At 46.3% G+C, this 21,962-nt stretch overlaps 1 pseudogene; it reads left to right on the top strand.

Moving 5' to 3' along the window:
- Nucleotides 1-1,592: 1,592 nt before the first annotated feature.
- The window catches only part of LOC112074102 (fibronectin type-III domain-containing protein 3A-like), a 76,427-nt pseudogene continuing 56,057 nt past the window's right edge, over nucleotides 1,593-21,962 (top strand).

Genomic DNA, 21,962 nt, shown 5'->3' on the forward strand with positions numbered 1-21,962 from the left:
CCTCCCCTCTGGCCCTCCCCACCATTCACTCAACACACACCTCCCCTCTGGCCCTCCCCACCACTCACTCACTAAGCAACAGTCGGCCTCACTGCTTGATAGTCAGCAGCAGGTCACAGTGAAGTATATATTTCATGAGAAAATGCCATGGTGGCAGCGGTGCAAATTAGAAGTAACCCAAAAACCCGTGACCAAAACATTTTCACCTGCGACATCGTTTTCAAAGTAGCCCAAATTTGTAGGAAAACTTGCAGGCATGACATTCCTGCACAAACATGACTCGAGTTGCATTGCCACGGTAATCTCCCGCCCTTAAAGGGGCAGGTGAACATTTTTTTTTGTGTCGTGTCATATTTTGGTTATAAGACTCAGTCACAAATCATCTGTTTTTGTGTTTTGTTGGTAAAGAAAATAATACATCTGAATGGCTGGTAGATGGACCAAAAAGTACATTTTAGGCCCTGATTCCAGTTGAACCCCCCCGTGTTGACTCCAGTTGAACCCCCCGTGTTGACTCCAGTTGAACCCCCCCCCCGTGTTGACTCCAGTTGAACCCCCCCGTGTTGACTCCAGTTGAACCCCCCCGTGTTGACTCCAATGTTTCCCACAGTTGTGTCAAGTTTGCTGGATGTCCTATGGGTGGTGGACCATTCTTGATACACACGGGAAACTGTTGTGTTGGAAATACCCAGCAGCGTTGCAGTTCTTGACACAAACCAGTGCGTCTGGTACCTACTAACATACCCCCGTTCAAAGGCACTTAAATATTTTGTCTTGCCTATTCACCCTCTGATTGTCACACACACACAATCCATGTTTAAATTGTCTCAAGGCTTAAAAGTCCTTCTTTAACCCGTCTCCTCCCCTTCATCTACACTGATTAAAGTGGATTTAACAAGTGACATCAATAAGGGATCATATCTTTCACCTGGATTCACCTGGTCAGTCTGTCATGGAAGAGCAGGTGTTCTTAATGTTTTGTCTACTCAGTGTATGTTGCTGGACGAGTTGTGCAGGCTTGGTAGCATCGTATTCTAAAAGATGAACCGGTCTGATGGCTGGCGGTTGCTTCCACCAAGTATTAACTCATTATCAATACATCCTCATTTAATGTTTCATTTCATTTCTAATTTGGATGATTTCTATCATTTTTCTTTGACATTTTCAAAATGTGGACTAAGTTTCATAGATCGATAGGGAAAAATAATCAAAAGTAATTTTAATGTAGCAAAGTGTGAAGACTGTACAGGTGGTGTGTAGACTTTCACTAGCGACTGTATCGCTGAAATTAACATTGTATCATCTAATTCATGAAAACAGTCGGCCCATTCAAAAGATTAGCAGACACAACACGGAAGTGTGTCCTGAAAAGATTAGGAGACACAACACGGAAGTGTGTCCTGAAAAGATTAGCAGACACAACACGGTAAGTGTGTCCTGAAAGAAGATTAGGAGACACAACACGGAAGTGTGTCCTGAAAGATTAGCAGAACACAACACGGAAGTGTTCTTCGTCTGACTGCTGATGTGTTCTTTCCACTACTGGTAGGAGGGCGCTGTTCCGACCACTCAGAGGAGTGGGGGGGGAAGGGGCGGGGATAGAATAGCACAGTACTAGCCTGTCTCTGTATGAGGGCCTCTTAAGCCTAACTAAAAGACACTATTTTACCTTCTTTCTCCGTCTACCTTCTACGTTCAATATGAACAGAAACGCTCTGTCGCCAGGACAGTCGGGAGGTTAGTGTGTGTATTTGCGTGTGTTCACTGCGCTCCTGTGTGATTGTGTGTTCACTGCGCGTGTGTGTGTTTTTACGTGTGTGTTACGTGTGGTGGACTTTCGTTCTCATGTTTATCTCCTGCGTTCACAGTGGAGGAATGTGTTAAAGAAAGTACCAGCTAGGCAGAGTGTTCTCTCTCTCTCTCTCTCTCTCCTCTTCTCTCTCTCTCTCTCTCTCTCTCTCTCTCTCTCTCTCTCTCTCTCTCTCCTCTCTTCTCTCTCTCTCTCTCTCTCTCTCTCTCTCTCTCTCTCTCTCTCTCTCTCTCTCTCTCTCTCTCTCTCTCTCTCTCTCTCTCTCTCTCTCTCTCTCTCTCCTCTCTCTCTCTCTCTCTCTCTCTCTCTCTCTTCTCTCTCTCGCTCTCTCTCTCTACTCTCTCTCCCCCTTCTCTCTCTCTCTCTGCCTTTATCTCTTCGTCTCTCTCTCTCTCTCTCTCTCTCTCTCTCTCTCTCTCTCTCTCTCTCTCTGTGTGTGTGTGTGCTAGCTGCGGTTCTATACATCCCAAAGGACTCCCTATTACCTAGCTAGTGCCCTACATGCGGATTCCGGTGCCATTTGTGATAAATCCATAACCACCTCAGACACAGGAGGATCGTTGTTATTCCTCAGGAACTTCCTGTAACGTTGTCCGTTCTGCTTACAGTGTAGTTTTGATCTGAGAGCGTCAGTTTGAAAACGGGATAGATTTTTATTAAAAATGTGCTGATGTACATCGATAGGCTCTCCAGGAGACTGATATTGACTGAGCGGACTTGCCATTGTGATGCATCATTTGGACTGTTGGTTGAGGCTGCGGCCACATGGAGATTGTTAGAAAATTCTCTATTGACCCAATGGGAGATTATTGAACAAAAATGAAATACAAAATACGTCTGCCTTTTTACGTATACAAGTTGACTTGAACTTTTGCCTGGGGGGGAAATAAAATAAGTATATGAATGTGTTTTTCTTCCATTGTAGGCCCTGCTCAGGTTCCCATGATGTCCCCGAATGGTTCAGTGCCTCCAATATATGTGCCTCCTGGATACGTTTCACAGGTATGCTCCCCCTCTTCCTGTTTCACAGGTATGCTCCCCCTCTTCCTGTTTCACAGGTATGCTCCCCCTCTTCCTGTTTCACAGGTATGCTCCTCCTCTTCCTGTTTTATAATGTACAGTGGCTTCAGAAAGTATTCCGTTTTCCATATTTTGTTACGTTACAGCCTGAATTTAAAATGGATTCAATTTAGATTTTTTGGGGTCACCGGCCTACACACACAATGCCCCGTGGAAGTGGTATCAGGTTTTTTAGAAATGTTAAAGTCAATAAACTGAAAATGTCTTTCATTCAATAAGTATTCAATCCCTTTTGTTATGGCGAGCTTAAAATTCAGGAGTCACAGTTTGCTTAAGTCACACGACACTTTGTGTGCAATAATAATGTTTTAACATCTCCGTACCCCACATACAGTTATCTGTAAGGTTAATCGAGCAGTGAATTGGTAGATTAAAACAACGGAATATATAAAAAGCAAATTTTGAATATCCCTTTGAGCATGGTGACGTTATTAATTACACTTTGGATGGTGTATCAATACACCCAGTCACTATAAACATACAGGCGTCTTTCCTAACTCAGTTGCCAGAGAGGAAGGAAACCACTTAGGGATTTCACCATGAGGCCAATGGGGACTTTAAAACCGTTACTGTTTTTTTAATTTATAAAAATATATATATTTATTTAACTAGGCAAGACAGTTAAGAACAAATTATTATTTTCAATGACGGCCTACAGCGGCCAAACCCGGATGACGCTGGGCCAATTGTGCTCTGCCTTATGGGACTCCCAATCACGGCCGTATGTGATATAGCCTGGATTCGAACCAGGGACTCTAGTGACACCTCTTGCACTGAGATGCAGTGCCTTAGACCGCTGCGCTACTCGGGAGCGTGTACAGGAGGAAACTGAGGATGGATCATCAACAGTGTAGTTACTCCAGAATGCTAAAGGACAGAGTGAAAAGAAGGAAACCTGTACAGAACAAATATATATATATATATTACAAAACATGCATCCTGTTCGCAAAAAGGCACTAAAATAAAACTGCAACAAAAATAAAAATTATATAATTTTGTCCTGAATACAAAGCCTTATGTTTGGAGCAAATCCAGCACATCACATCACTAACTGCCTCCATATTTTCAAGCATGGTGGTGGCTGTATCATGTTATGGGTATGCTTGTCATCGGCAAGAACTAGGGAGTTTTTTAGGATAAAAATAAACGGAATAGAGCTAAGCACAGGCAAAATCTTAGAGAAAAAACTGGTTCAGTCTGCTTTCCACGAGACACTGGGAGATGAATTCACCTTTTCAGCAGGACAATAACCTAAAAAACAAGGCCAAATCTACACCCGAGCTGCTTAGAAAGAGGACATTAAATGTTCCTGACAGTTTTGACTTAAATTGGCTTCAAAATCTATGGCAAGACTTGAACAATGGCTGTATAGCAATGATCAACAACCAACCTGACAGATCTTCAAGTATTTTTAAAAGAATACTGTACAGATATTGTATAATCCAGGTGTGGAAAGCTCGTAGAGATTTACCCAGAAAGACTCACAGCTGTAATCGCTGTCAAATATGATTCTAACATGTATTGACTCCAGGTGTATGAAGGCTTATGTAATTGAGATTTCTGTATTTCATTTTCAAGACATTGCAAGAATAAAAAATAAAAAAATAAATGTTTTCACTGTCATTATGGGTTATTGTGTGTTGATGGGTGAGGAAGAAAAAGCAATGTAATCCATGTTGAATTCAGGCAGTAACACAACAACATGTGGAATAAGACAAGGGGGATCATTTCTGGAGTAAGACAAGGGGATACTTCCTGGAGTAAGACAAGGGGGATACTTCCTGGAGTAAGACAAGGGGGATACTTCTGAGTTAAACAAGAGATTACTTCCTGAGTAAACCAAGGGATACTTCCTGCAGTAAACAAGGAACTTCTGGAAGAAAGGGATATCTGTATAAGACAAGGAACTGCCTGGAGTAAAGACAAGTGATAAACTCCTGATAACAGATACTATCTGGAGTAGACAAGATACTTCTGAGTAAGACAACGGTTAACTTCCTGATAGACAAGGGACTATACTGTCTGGAAGTAAGACAAGGAATACTTCCGCGGAGGTAAGACAAGATACTCCTGGATAAGACAAGAAACTTCTGAGTAAAGGAAACCTTTCTGAGAAAGAACAAGGGTATATAACCTGAAAGTACAAGGGTAACTCGAGGGTAGACAAGGGTGCAATACTTCCTGGGAATAAACCAAGATAAGAGCCGGAGGAACCCAAAGAACTTCGAAGCTAAAACAAAACCTTTTGGAATTAAGACAAGTAGGGACTACTTCCTAATAAACCAAGATCACTTCAGGAAGTAAACCAGGGATACTTTCTGGAGTAAGACAAATGAGAGATTTCCCGAATAACTAAACGATACCTTCACTGGTAGTAATACAAAGGATTACTTCCCTTGCGTAAAGACAAGAAGATAACTCCCTGGACAAGGTAAAGACCAACCAGGATAAACTTTCCCCCTGGAAAAGACAAAAAGGATACTCCCGGGAGGAGACAAGGATATCAATAAGTCTGGCTGCTTCAGGTCACTAAGCACCACATACACTTTGTGTTTCTTTAGTTATTATTTCGGTCAGAGTATTCTATAACAATTTTTTTATATACTTCCTGGATAAGACAACGGGGAACTTTCTGGAGTAACAAGGATACTTCTGGAGTAAACAGGGATACTTCGAGTAAACAAGGGAACTTTCTGATGAAAACAGGATATGAGCTGTCTGCTAGTAAACAAGCGGAACTTCCTGAAACTGATTAGATCTTGTAGTTCTCCTTTCAGTCGATTTTCCTCCTATGCATGAATACTCTACCTTCCTCTAGACAACAATCAAAACATTTGACCCCTTAATTAACCTATTTCTCAATCTTATAAGAAAGGTTACCAAAATAAAATAGTTTCTCTCTCTCTCCTCTCCCCCTCTCTCTCCCTACCTCTCTCACGCTCTCTCCATACCTCTCTCACGCCTCTCTCCCCTACTTCTCATATCTCTCTCCTACCTCTCTCTCTCTCCCCTCTCCCTATCCTCCCGCTCTCTCCCTATCTCCTCGCTCTCTCTCCCAATCTCCTCCGCGCCTCTCCCCGTATCTCTCTCCGCTCTCTCTCCCTATCTCCTTGCGCTCTCTCCCTATCTCTCTCGCCTCCTCTCCCTATCTCTCCGCGCTCCTCTCCCTAATCTCCTCGGAGTGATGACTCCTCTCACTCCCTACATATCTCTCTCGCGCTCTCTCTCCCATCTCTCTCGCCCGCTCCTCTCTCCTAGCTCTCCCACCTTGCTACTCTCTCCCATCTCTCTCGCCTCTCTTTCTCCCTAATCTCCTCCTGCCTCTCTCCTATCTCTCGCGCGCCGCCTCTCCCCTATCTCTCTCGCCCCCCCTATCCCTCGCGCTCTCTCTCCCTATCTCTCCGCTCAAAGCCTCTCTCGCTACTCTCTCGCGCTCCTTCTCCCATATCTCTCGCGCTTGTCGCTCACTTCTCCCAACATATATACCTCTCTATGAGCAGCTCTCTTTGCTATCCCTATCTCTCTCCGCTCTCTCTCCCTATCCTCTCCACACACAGCTCTCAGCTCCCTATCTCTTCATACGCGCTCTACTTCTCTGCCTCTCTCTCGCGCTCTCTCCCCAAATCTCTATCTCCCTACCTCTCCTCCACAATCATAGAGAGAATGGGTACGACCGTTTCTGTTCTTACTCAGCAGCCAGAAGTGTCCACGCTGGGATCACTCCCCCTGCACCACCCCCCTCCTCCACCCCACGCCTCAGCCTGCCGCCCATGCTCCTCACTGCCCGCCAGGTTTGCCCCCCCCACCACACCTCTTACACTACGCATGGCGGGGGACATGAGCACCCATAACTACCCAGACCCATCTCCCGGCACCACATTTACCAGAGCCTAATGTAGTTTCTATATCCACTACATAGTAAATACACTACATTCTCATCAACACTACGGCATCTTGACATTGTATTACACTCAACACAACTACAATAGTAACGGCTACCCCACTACAGTGTATCACTACATACTAACACACACATAGTATTACAACTACCACTACATAGTCCTATAGTACACTACCATCATAGTAATAGCACTACATAGTATCACTACTACGTCACTAACTAATGAGTATACATACATAGATATACACTACGCCACATATACATAGCATACACTAGCACTACATAGTAACTATAGCACTACATATTACTACCACAAGTAGTCACTACAATAGTATACAGCATACAGACACACACATGTTCACAAGTTATCATACGACTAACATAAACTAGATAGTAACACTACGCACTACATGGTAGCACTACATGGTTAACACTACACTATAGTAGCACGTACATAGTAATCACTACGCAACTACATAATATACAATATCACTACATACGTATAGCACTACGCACTACATGCGTATTGCACTACATGGATATACACCTACACACTACATGTACTACAGTATCTCACATTCCATCAACAAGATCTACCATAGTATCCTACCGCACTACATGTTACTACACGTACAACCATTACACTAGATGCAGCTACAGTATTATGACACTACGCACTAGACATAGTATACATATGCTATACACAAATACATACATAGTTATACACTTGACACCAATACACTACATAGATACACTATACACTACATATATACACTCATATATATACCGCCCACATATATACATAACACACAATAGACTTATCATGATAGCATATAATGCACTATACACTATATAGTATACCTATAGCTACATAAGCATTCAGACCCCTTGACGTTTTCACTCTCGACTGAGATGGCTTACAGATAATGTATGTGCTGGAGTACAGAGATGAGGGCTGTCCCTGACAAAATCTAATTAAACATAGTATTGGCACCACAGAGTGAGTCATACCAACTATTTAGTGACTTGTTTAAGCACATTTTTACTCAACTCTATTTAGGCTTGACCTAACAAAGGGAGATAGTTATCTGTGTGTTAGTGCTCTCTGCGTGTCTAAAGTGTCTCTGCGTGTCTAATGTCCTGCTAGTGTTCTGCGTTCTAAGTGTCTCTGTGTCTAAGTGTCTCTGTGTGTCTCTGCGTGTCAATCTCTACGCCGTGGCTATAAGGTCCTCCGGCGACGTGTCCAATGTTCTCCTGGGCCTAAATGTCTAAGGTCACACACATAATCCGCATTTTGCACTATAATCAATGCTTGGAGTTGTCGAGAATTTTTGCAAGTTTTGTTTTGTCCACCCGCCTGTCCCCGCCTCTTGAGAATGACCACAAGTGTCAATGTCTCTGCTTCTAAGTCTCTGCGTTCTTAGTGTCTCGCGTGTCTAAGTCTCTGGTGCTAAGTGTCTTGGGGTCTAAGTGTCTCGGAGTCGAAGTCTCTGGATGTCTAAGTGTCTCTGCGTGTCTAAGTGTCTCTGCGTGTCTAAGTGTCTCTGCGTGTCTAAGTGTCTCTGCGTGTCTAAGTGTCTCTGCGTCTGGTCTCAGCAGATTCTCACTCACCACACGGACGCCCGCCACCGTTCGTCCACCGCGACGAAAGGGCCAGCAAGACCTACGAGCGTCTGCAGAAGAAGCTCAAGGAGCGGCAAGGGGGAGAGAGAGGAGGAGGAGGAGGAGGTGGTCAGATGAAGGACAGCCCCCCTCCCTCGCCACAGAAGAGTCGAGGCAGCCCCCCCTCCATGGACAGTATCTACAATGGGGTGGTTGGAGGAGGGAAAGGGCTGGAGGCTGAACTGGGACAGGGACAGACCAGCACCACCGCCAAGCAGACGGGCATGGAGAAAGAACCTGGAGGTAAGGAGGGCCAGTGGCCCGAGGGGTGGCTATTTAAGCTGAAGTAGGGGACCAGGAACATGGGCTGGGACAAGGGGCTGGGCGAAGGGGCAGTGGTGGATAAAGTACCCAATTGTAACACTTTACTTGACACCCAGCGTCATAACGCATTATGTCATGGTCATAATGTGTCATAACAGCTGACATAACCTGTCATAATATGGTCATAACACTGTCATGATACATACAATGCATTCGGAAAATATTCATACCCCTTGACGTTTTCCACATTTGTTACTTTACAGCCTTATTCTAAAATTGATTAAATTACATGTTTTCCTCATCAATCTACACACAATAACCCATAATGACAAAGCGAATACAGGTTTTTAGACATTTTTGCAAATGTATTACAAATAAAAAACAAAGTATTACGCAAGTATTTAGACCCTTTGCTATGAGGCTCAAAATTGAGCTCAGGTGCATCCTGTTTCCATTGATCATCCTTGAGATGTTTCTACAACTTGATTGGAGTCCACCTGTGGTAAATTCAATTGATTGGACATGATTTGGAAAGGCACACACCTGTCTATATAAGGTCCCACAGTAGACAGTGAATGTCAGAGCAAAGACCGGATTGCGTCGAAGCACAGATCTGGGGAAGGGTACCAAAAAATGTCTGCAGCATTGATGGTCCCCAAGAACACAGTGGCCTCCATCATTCTTAAATGGAAGAAGTTTGGAACCACCAAGACTCTTCCTAGAGCTGGCCGCCCGGCCAAACTGAGCAGTCGGGGGAGAAGGACCTTGGTCAGGGAGGTGACCAAGAACCCAATGGTCACTCTGACAGAGCTCCAGAGTCCCTCTGTGGAGTTGGGAGAAACTTCCAGAAGGACAACCATCTCTGCAGCACTCCACCAATCAGGCCTTTTATGGTAAATGCACTGTGTGTATTTACACCTGTTGTGATATATATTGTGTTATTTTATGACTGATTATGACGCCTACATAAGAAGGAAAAAATATCCACAAAACCACACAAGGAAATACATTCCATTACACCAGGTATTCCCAAACTGGCGGTACGAGCAATGCCGTCGAGGGTACGCCAAATAAAAATGTGATTCGTTATTTTTAAAATGTTTTTTTTTTCTTTCTCTTTCTCGCATGAGTAGCCTCGTTTCACCGCCCCAAATTAAATTAAACCATCTAGTGTTCAGTGAAATTACAACACAATGTCAAATACAGGAAGCCTAGTCAAATAATTAATATCCAATCACATTAACCGTTACTCTCGGGTGGAAATGAGAGTCCCTGAGAGGTCATTTTGGTCGTATTACTATTAGGCATATACATTATTAGGAGCGTAATTAATAATTATACGTTATTCGAAGTAGATTGAATAGAATCACTTTGATGCGTCGTTTACTTTTATATGAGATCCTTTCTAAACCGAACGCAATGTGTCAGTGAGTAACCAGATCACCAACACTCAGCTACGCTGTTGGGATCCCCAGGGCAGATATCACCCCAGGGCAGATATCATCAATCCGTACATGTTGGGATCCCAGGCAGAATATCCCCAGGGCAGATATCACACACTCGCTACGCCTGTTGGGATCACCAGGGCAGATATGCACCAGGGCAGATTCTAACACTCCGCTACGATGTGGGGGATCCAGGGAGATATAACCCCCCAGGGAGATATCACCCAACATTCACATTCAGCTATGCTGTTTGGTATCCCCAGGGCAGATATCACATCTTTCCAGCTTTGCTGTTTCGGCGAATCCGCCCAGAGGCAGATATCACCCAGGGCAGATATAATCAACACTCCGCTACGATGTGGGATCCCCAGGGCAAGATAATCACCCAGGGCAGATATCACCATACTCAGTACGCTGTCTGGGATCCCGGCATTCCCGGTGCAGATATATCACAACACTCAGCTACGATGTTGGGATCCCACCAGGGGCAGATATCACCCAGGGCAGATTCACCAACACTCGCACGCTGTTGGATACCAGGCAGATACACCAGGGCAGATATCACCAACTCAGCTACGCTGTTGGGATCCCCAGGGCAGATATCACCCAGGGCAGATATCACAACACTCAGCTACGGTACTGTTGGGATTCACCAATCAGGTGGCCCAGGCAGATATCACCCCAGGGCAGATATCATCCACCCTCAGCTACGTATTGTTGGGATCCCACAGGGCAGAATACCCCAGGCAGATATACCAAGACTCAGCTACCGCTGTTTGGATCCCCAGGGCATATGGGAGTATCATCAACACTCAGCTCCGATGTTTTGGATCCAGGGCAGATTCACCAGGGCAGATATCACCAACACTCAGCTATGCTGTTGGGATCCCCCAGGGCAGATATCACCAACACTCAGCTATGCTGTTGGGATCCCCCAGGGCAGATATCACCCCAGGGCAGATATCACCCCAGGGCAGATATCACCCCAGGGCAGATATCACCAACACTCAGCTATTCTGTTGGGATCCCCCAGGGCTTTACCTTTTGACCTCTCCTGTTTAGTCAGATCAAATAGCATGTGCTGAATAAAACAGGTAACACTGTAACAGATCTTACAGTGAAATGCTTACTTACAAGCGCTTAATCAACAATTGAGTTTTAAGAAAAAATAAGTGTTAAGTAAAAAATAGATAAGTAAAATAATGTAGGTAACAAATAATTCAAGAGCTGCAGTAAAATAACAGTAGAGAGACTATATACAGGGGGTACCGGTTAGTCGAGGTAATATGTACATGAATGTAGAGTTAGTGACTATGCATAGATAATAAACAGAGAGTAGCAGCAGCGTAAAAGAAGGGAGGTGGGGGGTGCAGCAATGCAAATAGTCTGGGTAGCCATTTGGTTAGCTGTTCAGGAGTCTTATAGCTTGGGGGTAGAAGCTGTTTAGAAGTCTTTTGGAACTAGACTTGGCGCTCCGGTACCGCTTACCGTGCGGTAGCAGAGAGAAGAGTCTATGACTAGGGTGGCTGAAGTCTTTGACAATTTTTAGGGTCTTCCTCTGACACCGCCTGGTATAGAGGTCCTGGATGGCAGGAAGCTTGGCCTCAGCGATGTACTGGGCCGTAGGCACTACCCTCTGTAGTGCCTTGCGGTCGGAGGCCGAGCAGTTGCCATACCAGGCAGTGATGCTCTCGATGGTGCAGCTGTAAAACATTTTGAGGTTATAAGGACCCATGCCAAATCTTTTCAGTCTCTTGAGGGGGAATAGGCTTTGCCGTGCCCTCTTCACGACTGTCTTGGTGTGTTTGGACCATGATAGTTTGTTGGTGATGTCGACACCAAGGAACTTGAAGCTCTCAACCTGCTCCACTTCAGCCCCGTCGATGAGAATGGGGGCGTTTTTGGTCCTCCTTTTCCTGTAGTCCATGATCATCTCCTTTGTCTTGATCACATTGAGGGAGAGGTTGTTGTCCTGGCACCACACCGCCAGGTCTCCGACGACCTCCCTATAGGCTGTCTCATCATTGTCGGTGATCAGGCTTAGCACTGTTGTCATAGGCAAACGTAATGATGGTGTTGGAGTCGTGCCTGGCCGTTCAGTCATGAGTGAACAGGGAGTACAGGAGGGGACTGAGCACGCACCCCTGAGGGGCCCCTGTGTTGAGGATCAGCGTGGCGGATGTGTTGTTACCTACCCTTACCACCTGATGGCGGCCCGTCAAGGATCCAGTTGCAGAGGGAGATGTTTAGCTCCAGGGTCCTTAGCTTAGTGATGAGCTTTGTGGGCACTATGGTGTTGAACGCTGAGCTGTAGTCAATGAATAGCATTCTCACATAGTTGAAGTCGGAAGTTTACATCCACTTAGGTTGTAGTCATTGCTTTTTCAACCACTCCAGAAATTTCTTGTTAACAAACTATAGTTTTGGCAAGTCGGTTAGGGCATCTACTTTGTGCATGACAAGTCATTTTACCAACAATTGTCTACAGACTGATTATTTCACTTACAATTCACTGTATCACAATTCCAGACGGTCAGAAGTTTACATACACTAAGTTGACTGTGCCTTTTAAACAGCTTGCTAAATTCCAGAAAATGATGTCATGGCTTTAGAAGCTTCTGATAGGCTAAGTGACATAATTTGAGTCAATTGGAGGTGTACCTGTGGATGTACTTCAAGGCCTACCTTCAAACTCAGTGCCTCTTTGCTTGACATCATGGGAAAATCTAAAAGAAATCAGCTAAGACCTCAGAAAATAATTTGTAGACCTCCACAAGTCTGGTTCATCCTTGGGAGCAATTTCCAAATGCCTGAAGGTACCAGGTTCTTCTGTACAAACAATAGTACGCAAGTATAAACACCATGGGACCACGCAGCCGTCATACCGCTCAGGAAGGAGACGCGTTCTGTCTCCTAGAGATGAACGTACTTTGGTGCGAAAAGTGCAAATCAATCCCAGAACAACAGCAAAGGACCTTGTGAAGATGCTGGAGGAAACCGGTACAAAAGTATCTATATCCACAGTTAAACGAGTCCTCGACTCGTTATCCACATAACCTGAAAGGCTGCTCAGCAAGGAAGAAGCCACTAATCGGTTTGCAACTGCACATGGGGACAAAGATCGTACTTTTTGGAGAAATGTCCTCTGGTCTAATGAAACAGAAATAGAACTGTTTGGTCATAATGACCATCGTTATGTTTGGAGGAAAAGGGGGGATGCTTGCAAGAAGAAGAACACCATCCCAACCTTGAAGCACGGGGGTGGCAGCATCATGTTATGGGGGTGCTTTTCTGCAGGAGGGACTGGTGCACTTCACAAAATAGATGGCATCATGAGGGGAAATTATGTGGATATATTGAAGCAACATCTCAAGACGACAGTCAGGAAGTTAATGCTTGTTCGCAAATGGGTCTTCCAAATGGACAATGACCCCAAGCATACTTCCAAAGTTGTGGCAAAATGGCTTAAGGACAACAAAGTCAAGGTATTGGAGTGGCCATCACAAAGCCCTGACYTCAATYCTATAGAAMATTTGTGGGCAGAACTGAAAAAGYGWGTGCGARCAAGGAGGCCTACAAACCTGACTCAGTTACACCAGCTCTGTCAGGAGGAATGGGCCAAAATTCACCCAACTTATTGTGGGAAGCTTGTGGAAGGCTACCCGAAGCGATTGACCCAAGTTAAACAATTTAAAGGCAATGCTACCAAATACTAATTGAGTGTATGTAAACTTCTGACCCACTGGGAATGTGATGAAAGAAATAAAAGCTGAAATAAATCACTCTCTCTACTTTTATTCTGACATTTCACAAATAAAGTGGTGATCCTAACTGACCAAAGGCAGGGAATATTTACTAGGATTAAATGTCAGGAATTGTGAAAAACTGAGTTTAAATGTATTTGGCTAAGGTGTATGTAAACTTCCGACTTCAAATGTAGGTGTTCCTTTTGTCCAGGTGTGAAAGAGCAGTGTGGAATGCAATAGAGATTGCATCATCTGTGGATCTGTTTGGGCGGTATGCAAATTGGAGTGGGTCTAGGGTTTCTGGGATAATGGTGTTGATGTGAGCCATGACCAGCCTTTCAAAGCACTTCATGGCTACTGATGTGAGTGCTACGGGTAGGTAGTCATTCATGCAGGTTACCTTGGTGTTCTTTGGCAAAGGGACTATGGTGGTTTGCTTGAAACATGTTGGTATTTCAGACTCAGACAGGGGCAGGTTGAAAATGTCAGTGAGGACACTTGCCATTTGGTCAGCGCGTGCTTAGTGTACACGTCTTGGTAATCCGTCCGGCCCTGCGGCCTTGTGAATGTTGACCTGTTTAAGGTCTTACTCACATCGGCTACGGAGAGCGTGATCACACAGTCTGGAACAGCTGATGCTCTCATGCATGTTTCAGTGTTACTTGCCTCGAATCGTGTCACTGGGCAGCTCGAGGCTGTGCTTCCCTTTTGTAGTCTGTAATAGTTTGCAAGCCATGCCACATCCGACGAGCATCGGAGCCGGCGTAATACGATTCGATCATAGTCCTGTATTGACGATTTGCCTGTTTGATGGTTTGTCGGAGGGCGTAGCGAGATTTCTTATAAGCTTCCGGATTAGAGTCCCGCTCCTTGAAAGCGACAGCTCTAGCCTTTAGCTCAGTGCGGATGTTGCCTATAGTCCATGGCTTCTGGTTGGGGTATGTACGTACAGCCACTGTGGGGACAACGTCATCGATGCACTTATTGATGAAGCCGGTGACTGAGGTGGTGTACTCCTCAATCCCATTGGATGAATCCTGGAACATATTCCAGTCTGTGCTAGCAAAACAGTCCTGTAGCTTAGTGTCATTTTAGCAGACTCTCTTATCCAGAGTGACTTAGCCATCTTAAAATGAACGCACTATGTGAGACAACCACATCACAGTCGCAGTAAGTACTATTTTTACCCTCAATAACAAAGTTATCATCTAAGTCGGTGCTAGTGGGTAGTGACTCTGTTGTCCTTGCATCATGGGGGATGCTGGTCCCACCGTCGGGGTGCCTGGACAGAGAAGAGTTTTGACTGTACATTAATGACCTGCCTGTTGCCCTGGGGACGTTAACAATTAATGACCTGCCTGTTGCCCTGGGTTAACATTAATGACCTGCCTGTTGCCCTGGGGTTAACATTAATGACCTGCCTGTTGCCCTGGGTTAACATTAATGACCTGCCTGTTGCCCTGGGGTTAACATTAATGACCTGCCTGTTGCCTGGGGTTAACATTAATGACCTGCCTGTTGCCCGGGGTTAACATTAATGACCTCCTGTTGCCCTGGGTTAACAAATGACCTGCCTGTTGCCCTGGGTTAACATTAATGACCTGCCTGTTGCCCTGGGGTTAACATTAATGACCTGCCTGTTGCCCTGGGGTTAACATTAATGACCTGCCTGTTGCCCTGGGGTTAACATTAATGAACTGCCTGTTGCCCTGGGGTTAACATTAATGACCTGCCTGTTGCCCTGGGGTTAACATTAATGACCTGCCTGTTGCCCTGGGTTAACATTAATGACCTGCCTGTTGCCCTGGGGTTAACATTAATGACCTGCCTGTTGCCCTGGGTTAACATACAGATGTCTGATGAATCTGTGTTTTCTTTGTGCAATAAATGGCATAACTTGATATCGTAATTTCTTCTTCTGTGGTCTCCTTCTAGACATGGATGAAGAGCCTTGCTCCTACAGGCCCTGTTGAACACTGTCAGTAAACCAGTGGTGAGTGTCTCTCTCTGTGTCTTGTCTTTCATATCATAGACTTTACATAACATAATATTTCAAATCAAGAGTTTATGACATGGGAAGGGTCGCAGATGTAATTGCAGGGTTGCTTAAATTCCTCTGCTTGGAGCTTCAACAATGTAGGTCACAGAGAAGTGAATGAAACAATATTACAAAATAATAAATAATGATAGTAATAATAATACTAAGTGAAATAATATAATAATACTGGAGGTGGTAGGCTGGGGGGGTGGTAGGATGGGGGGGTAGCTGACTGGGGGGTGGTAGGATGGGGGGTGGTAGGATGGGGGGGTAGCTGACTTGGGGGTGGTAGGATGGGGGGTGGGTAGGATGGGGGGTAGCTGACTGGGGGGTGGTAGGATGGGTGGTACTGACTGGGGGTGGTAGGATGGGGGTGGTAGGATGGGGGTAGCTGACTGGGGGGTAGGATGGAGTGGTAGCTGACTGGGGGGTGGTAGGATGGGGGTAGCTGACTGGGGGTGGTAGGATGGGGGGTACTGGATGGGGTGTAGGATGGGGTAGCTGACTGGGGGTGGGGAGGATGGTGGGGTAGATGGGGGGTAGCTGACTGGGGGTGGTAGGATGGGGGGGTAGCTGACTGGGGGTGGTAGGATGGGGGGTAGCTGACTGGGGGGTGGTAGCTGACTGGGGGGTGGTAGGATGGGGGGGGTGGCTGACTTGGGGGGGGGGGGGGGTAGGATGGGGGTAGCTGACTGGGGGATGGAAGGATGGGGGGGTAGCTGACTGGGGGGTGGTAGGATGGGGGGGTAGCTGACTTGGGGTGGTAGGATGGGAGGGGGGGTAGCGACTTGAGGGTGGTAGGATGGGGGGGGGGGTAGCTGACTTGAGGGGTGTAGGATGGGGGTGTAGCTGACTTGGGGGTGGTAGGAGGGGGGGGTAGGATGGGGGGGGTAGCTGACTGGGGGGGTAGGATGGGGGGTAGCGACTGGGGGGGTGGTAGGATGGGGGGTAGCTGACTGGGGGCTGGTAGGATGGGGGGGTAGCTGAATAAAGGAGACTGCCATAGTGCCTTGGGGAACAGGGTCTCTTATCAGCTTCCAACATCTGTCTAAAGTGATGGGCTCTTCACAAAACCTCTTCAGGCGTCATTGAGACCTCCCTGTCTATTCTGTGGCCCCGTCTCAAAATGAACCCTATTCCCTACATCGTGCCCTACTTTTGACCAACACCCCACACACCAAAAAAAACACAAATAAAAAAAGCCTCTCCCCATCTCCTCTCTCTCTCTCTTCTCTCTCTCTCTCTCTCTCTTCTCTCTCTCTCTTTCTCTTTCTCTCTCTCTCTCTCTCTCTCTCTCTAAACTCTCCCCATCTCTCTCTCTCTCTAAACCTCTCCCCATCTCTCTCTCTCTAACCTCTCCCATCTCTCTCTCTCTAAATCTCTCCCCATCTCGCTCCTTCTGGCGACAGAACGGATGAGTGATTACCTACAGAACAGAGCTATGGAGGAGGCATTGTGCAAACAGAGGAGGCATTGGCTGCAGGACAGAGGAGGCATTGGCTGCAGGACAGAGAGCATTGGCGCAGGGCAGGAGGCATTGGCTGCAGGGCAGAGGAGGCATTGGCTGCAGGGCAGAGGAGGCATTGGCTGCAGGCAGAGGAGCATTGGCTACAGGGCAGAGAGCATTGGCTACAGGGCAGAGGAGGCATTGGCTGCAGGGCAGAGGAGGCATTGGCTGCAGGGCAGAGGAGGCATTGGCTACAGGGCAGAGGAGGCATTGGCTACAGGGCAGAGGAGGCATTGGCTACAGGGCAGAGAGGCATTGGCTACAGGGCAGAGGAGGCATTGGCTACAGGGCAGAGGAGGCATTGGCTACAGGGCAGAGGAGGCATTGGCTACAGGGCAGAGAGGCATTGCTACAGGGCAGAGGAGGCATTGGCTACAGGGCAGAGGAGGCATTGGCTACAGGGCAGAGGAGGCATTGGCTACAGGGCAGAGGAGCAGGAGGGCATTGGCTACAGGGCAGAGGAGGCATTGGCTACAGGGCAGAGGAGGCATTGGCTACAGGCAGAGGAGGCATTGGCTACAGGGCAGAGGAGGCATTGCCTACAGGGCAGAGGAGGTATGGAGGGACGTAATGCTATTGATGTCTGATCGATGAGGAAATAAATGGTGTTGTGTTGGATTACGAGTAGAGATTTTACGCTAATATTGGAGTCAATGAGTAGGCCTGGCTCTACTATCCGGACTATCTACTAGCCCTACTATCTCTACTAGCCCTACTATCTACTAGCCCTACTATCTCTACTAGCCCTACTATCTCTACTGGCCCTACTATCTCTACTAGCCCACTATCTCTACTAGCCCTACTATCTACTATCCTACTAGCCCCACTATCTCTACTAGCCCTACTATCTCTACTAGCCCCACTACCCTACTAGCCCCACTATCTCTACTAGCCCTACTATCTACTATCTCTACCAGGCTACTATCTCTACTAGCCCTACTATCTCTACTAGCCCACTATCTCTACTAGCCCTACTATCTCTACTAGCCCTACTATCTCTACTAAGCCCTACTATCTCTACCAACCCTACTATCTCTACTAGCCCTACTATCTCTACTAAGCCCTACTATCTCTACTTCTCTACTGCCCTTACTATCTCTACTAGCCCTACTATCTCTACTAGCCCTACTATCTCTACTGCCCACTATCTCTACTAGCCCTACTATCCCTACTAGCCCCACTATCTCTTACTACCCTACTAGCCCTACTATCTCTACCGCCCTACTATCTCTACTAGCCCTACTATCTCTACTGCCCTACTATCTCTACTAGCCCTACTATCTTCTACTGGCCCTACTATCTCTACTCTCTACCCCCTACTATCTCTTTACTGCCCTACTATCTCTACTGCCCTACTATCTCTACTGCCCTACTATCTCTACCGCCCTACATCTCTACCGCCCTACTATCTCTACTGGCCCTACTATCGGCTACTAGCCCTACTATCGCTACTAGCCCTACTCTCTCTACCAACCCTACTATCTCTACTCTCTACCAACCCTACTATCTCTACCAACCCTACTATCTCTACTGGCCCTACTATCTCTACTAGCCCTTCTATCGCTACTAGCCCTACTATCTACCAACCCTACTCTCTCTACTAGCCCTACTATCGCTACTAGCCCTACTATCTATACCAACCCTACTCTCTCTACCAACCCTTCTATCTCTACTCTCTACCAACCCTACTATCTCTACCAACCCTACTATCTCTACCAGCCCTACTATCTCTACCCGCCCTACTATCTCTACCAGCCCTACTGTCTCTACTAGCCCTACTATCTATACCAACCCTACTCTCTCTACCAACCCTACTATCTCTACTCTCTACCAACCCTACTATCTACTAGCCCTACTATCTCTACCAACCCTACTATCTCTACTCTCTACCAACCCTACTATCTACTAGCCCTACTATCTCTACCAACCCTACTATCTACTAGCCCTACTATCTCTACCAACCCTACTATCTCTACCAACCCTACTATCTCTACCAACCCTACTATCTCTACCAACCCTACTGTCTCTACTAGCCCTACTATCTCTACCAACCCTACTGTCTCTACTAGCCCTACTAGCTCTACTTTGTACTCCCTGACCAAGGCTATGCAGAAAATATTGAATATGTCATACCAATAAATGGTTTTGAATTATATGAAGAGGTCCTTAGTTCTCTTTGTTTTGCTGTTGGTGGTTGCTGTGGATTTGCTCTGTAAAAGAGTTTAATGCAGTAGAGTTTCACCCTTTCCTTTTGTTTTAATCAGTTTGCTGAGAATCTGTTCATTTTTTCTTCTAACGGACTTACGCTAATTAGTAGTGTGCAACAGATACATGTTTCTCTCGTCCTGAACCTCCGCTGATTCCGTCTTGTGTAACCCTCCAGGTGACAGACATCCAGGCCAGAGGGGCAGTGTTGAGCTGGGTGGCCCCCAGCAGGGCAGAGGGAGAGGGGGTCAGCCCCTCCCTGGAGCCTCTCAGTTACGATGTGTCCATCTCCTACAGCGGCAAGGACGGGAAGTACACCAGCATGTACAGGTAGGGATGGACGTGTGGCTGCGTGTTTGTGCGTCACCCTTGGCTATCCTGCATGCCAATGGACTGTGGTTCCCTACTGAAATGAACCCAACATAATGTGTACTAAATGTCTCCTCTGTTTTCTCTGATGGTGGTTGTGTCTCTCCTCTCCTGTTCCAGTGGTGAACAACTAAGTGTAACTTTAGAAGACCTGAGGCCAGCAACAGACTACCACGTCAGGTTGGTACAACTACTGTTCAGGGCCCCTCTGTGTGCTCTAATCAACCATACAGCTGTCTGTGTGCTCTAATCAACCATACAGCTGTCTGTGTGCTCTAATCAACCATACAGCTGTCTGTCTGTGTGCTCTAATCAACCATACAGCTGTCTGTGTGCTCTAATCAACCATACAGCTGTCTCTGTGTGCTCTAATCAACCATACAGCTGGTCTCTGTGTGCTCTAATCAACCATACAGCTGTCTGTGTGCTCTAATCAACCATACAGCTCTCTGTGGGCTCTAATCAACCATACACGCTGTCTCTCGTGTGCTCTAATCAACCATACAGCTGTCTTGTGTGCTCTAATCAACATACAGCTGCTGTGTGCTCTAATCAACCATACACAGCTGTCTGTGTGCTCTAATCAACCATACAGCTGTCTGTGTGCTCTAATCAACCATACAGCTGTCTGTCTGTGTGCTCTATCAACCATACAGCTGTCTGTCTGTGTCTCTAATCAACCATACAGCTGTCTGTGTGCTCTAATCAACCATACAGCTGTCTGTGTGCTCTAATCAACCATACAGCTGTCTGTGTGCTCTAATCAACCATACAGCTGTGTGTGCTCTACAACCATACAGCTGTCTGTGTGCTCTAATAACCATACAGCTGCTGTCTGTGTGCTCTATCAACCATACAGCTGTCTGTCTGTGTGCTCTAATCAACCATACAGCTGTCTGTGTGTGCTCTAATCAACCAATACAGCTGTGTGTGCTCTAATCAACCATACAGCTGCCCTGTGTGCTCTAATCAACCATACAGCTGTCCCTGTGTGCTCTAATCAACCATACAGCTGTCTGTCTGTGTGCTCTAATCAACCATACAGCTGTCTGTCTGTGTGCTCTAATCAACCATACAGCTGTCTGTCTGTGTGCTCTAATCAACCATACAGCTGTCTGTTCAAAATGTCTCTTGTCAAAAGTAGTGCACTCTGTCTCTCTTTCCAGGGTCCGGCTGTGTGTACAGGGCAGTGTTTACGCGGCAGTCCGTCGGAGGCAGTAGCCTTCACCACTCGGAGCTGCGAACCAGACCCCCCCTGCCCCCCAGAAAGGCCAGTGGCCCAAGAGCAGCACCCTTGTCCTCCAGTGGAAGTACTGTAGCTGTTGTAGAGCCTATTCATGCTTTTTACCTCGCAGCCCGTTGAAAAAACAATATGCTGTACCTGTTGTGGTTTCAACAGCTCGGTGGATGCTAGCTACCAGCCCATTAAAAAAACAATATGCTGTACCTGTTGTGGTTTCAACAGCTCGGTGGATGCTAGCTACCAGCCCATTAAAAAAACAATATGCTGTACCTGTTGTGGGTTCAACAGCACAGTGGATGCTAGCTACCAGCCCATTAAAAAAACAATATGTTGTAACTGTTGTGGGTTCAACAGCTCAGTGGATGCTAGCCAACAGCCCATTGAAAAAACAATATGTTGTAACTGTTGTGGTTTCAACAGCTCAGTGGATGCTAGCTACCAGCCCATTAAAAAACAATATGTGTAACTGTTGTGGGTTCAACAGCTCAGTGGATGCTAGCTACCAGCCCATTGAAAAAACACATATGTTGTAACTATTGTGGGTTCAACAGCTCAGTGGATGCTAGCTACCAGCCCATTGAAAAAACATATGTTGTAACTGTTGTGGTTTCAACAGCTCAGTGGATGCTAGCTACCAGCCCATTAAAAAAAACAATATGTTGTAACTGTTGTGGTTTCAACAGCTCAGTGGA

Source organism: Salvelinus sp. IW2-2015, unplaced genomic scaffold (genome assembly GCF_002910315.2).
Source record: "Salvelinus sp. IW2-2015 unplaced genomic scaffold, ASM291031v2 Un_scaffold2496, whole genome shotgun sequence".
In the NCBI taxonomy this organism is placed as follows: Eukaryota; Metazoa; Chordata; class Actinopteri; order Salmoniformes; family Salmonidae; genus Salvelinus; species Salvelinus sp. IW2-2015.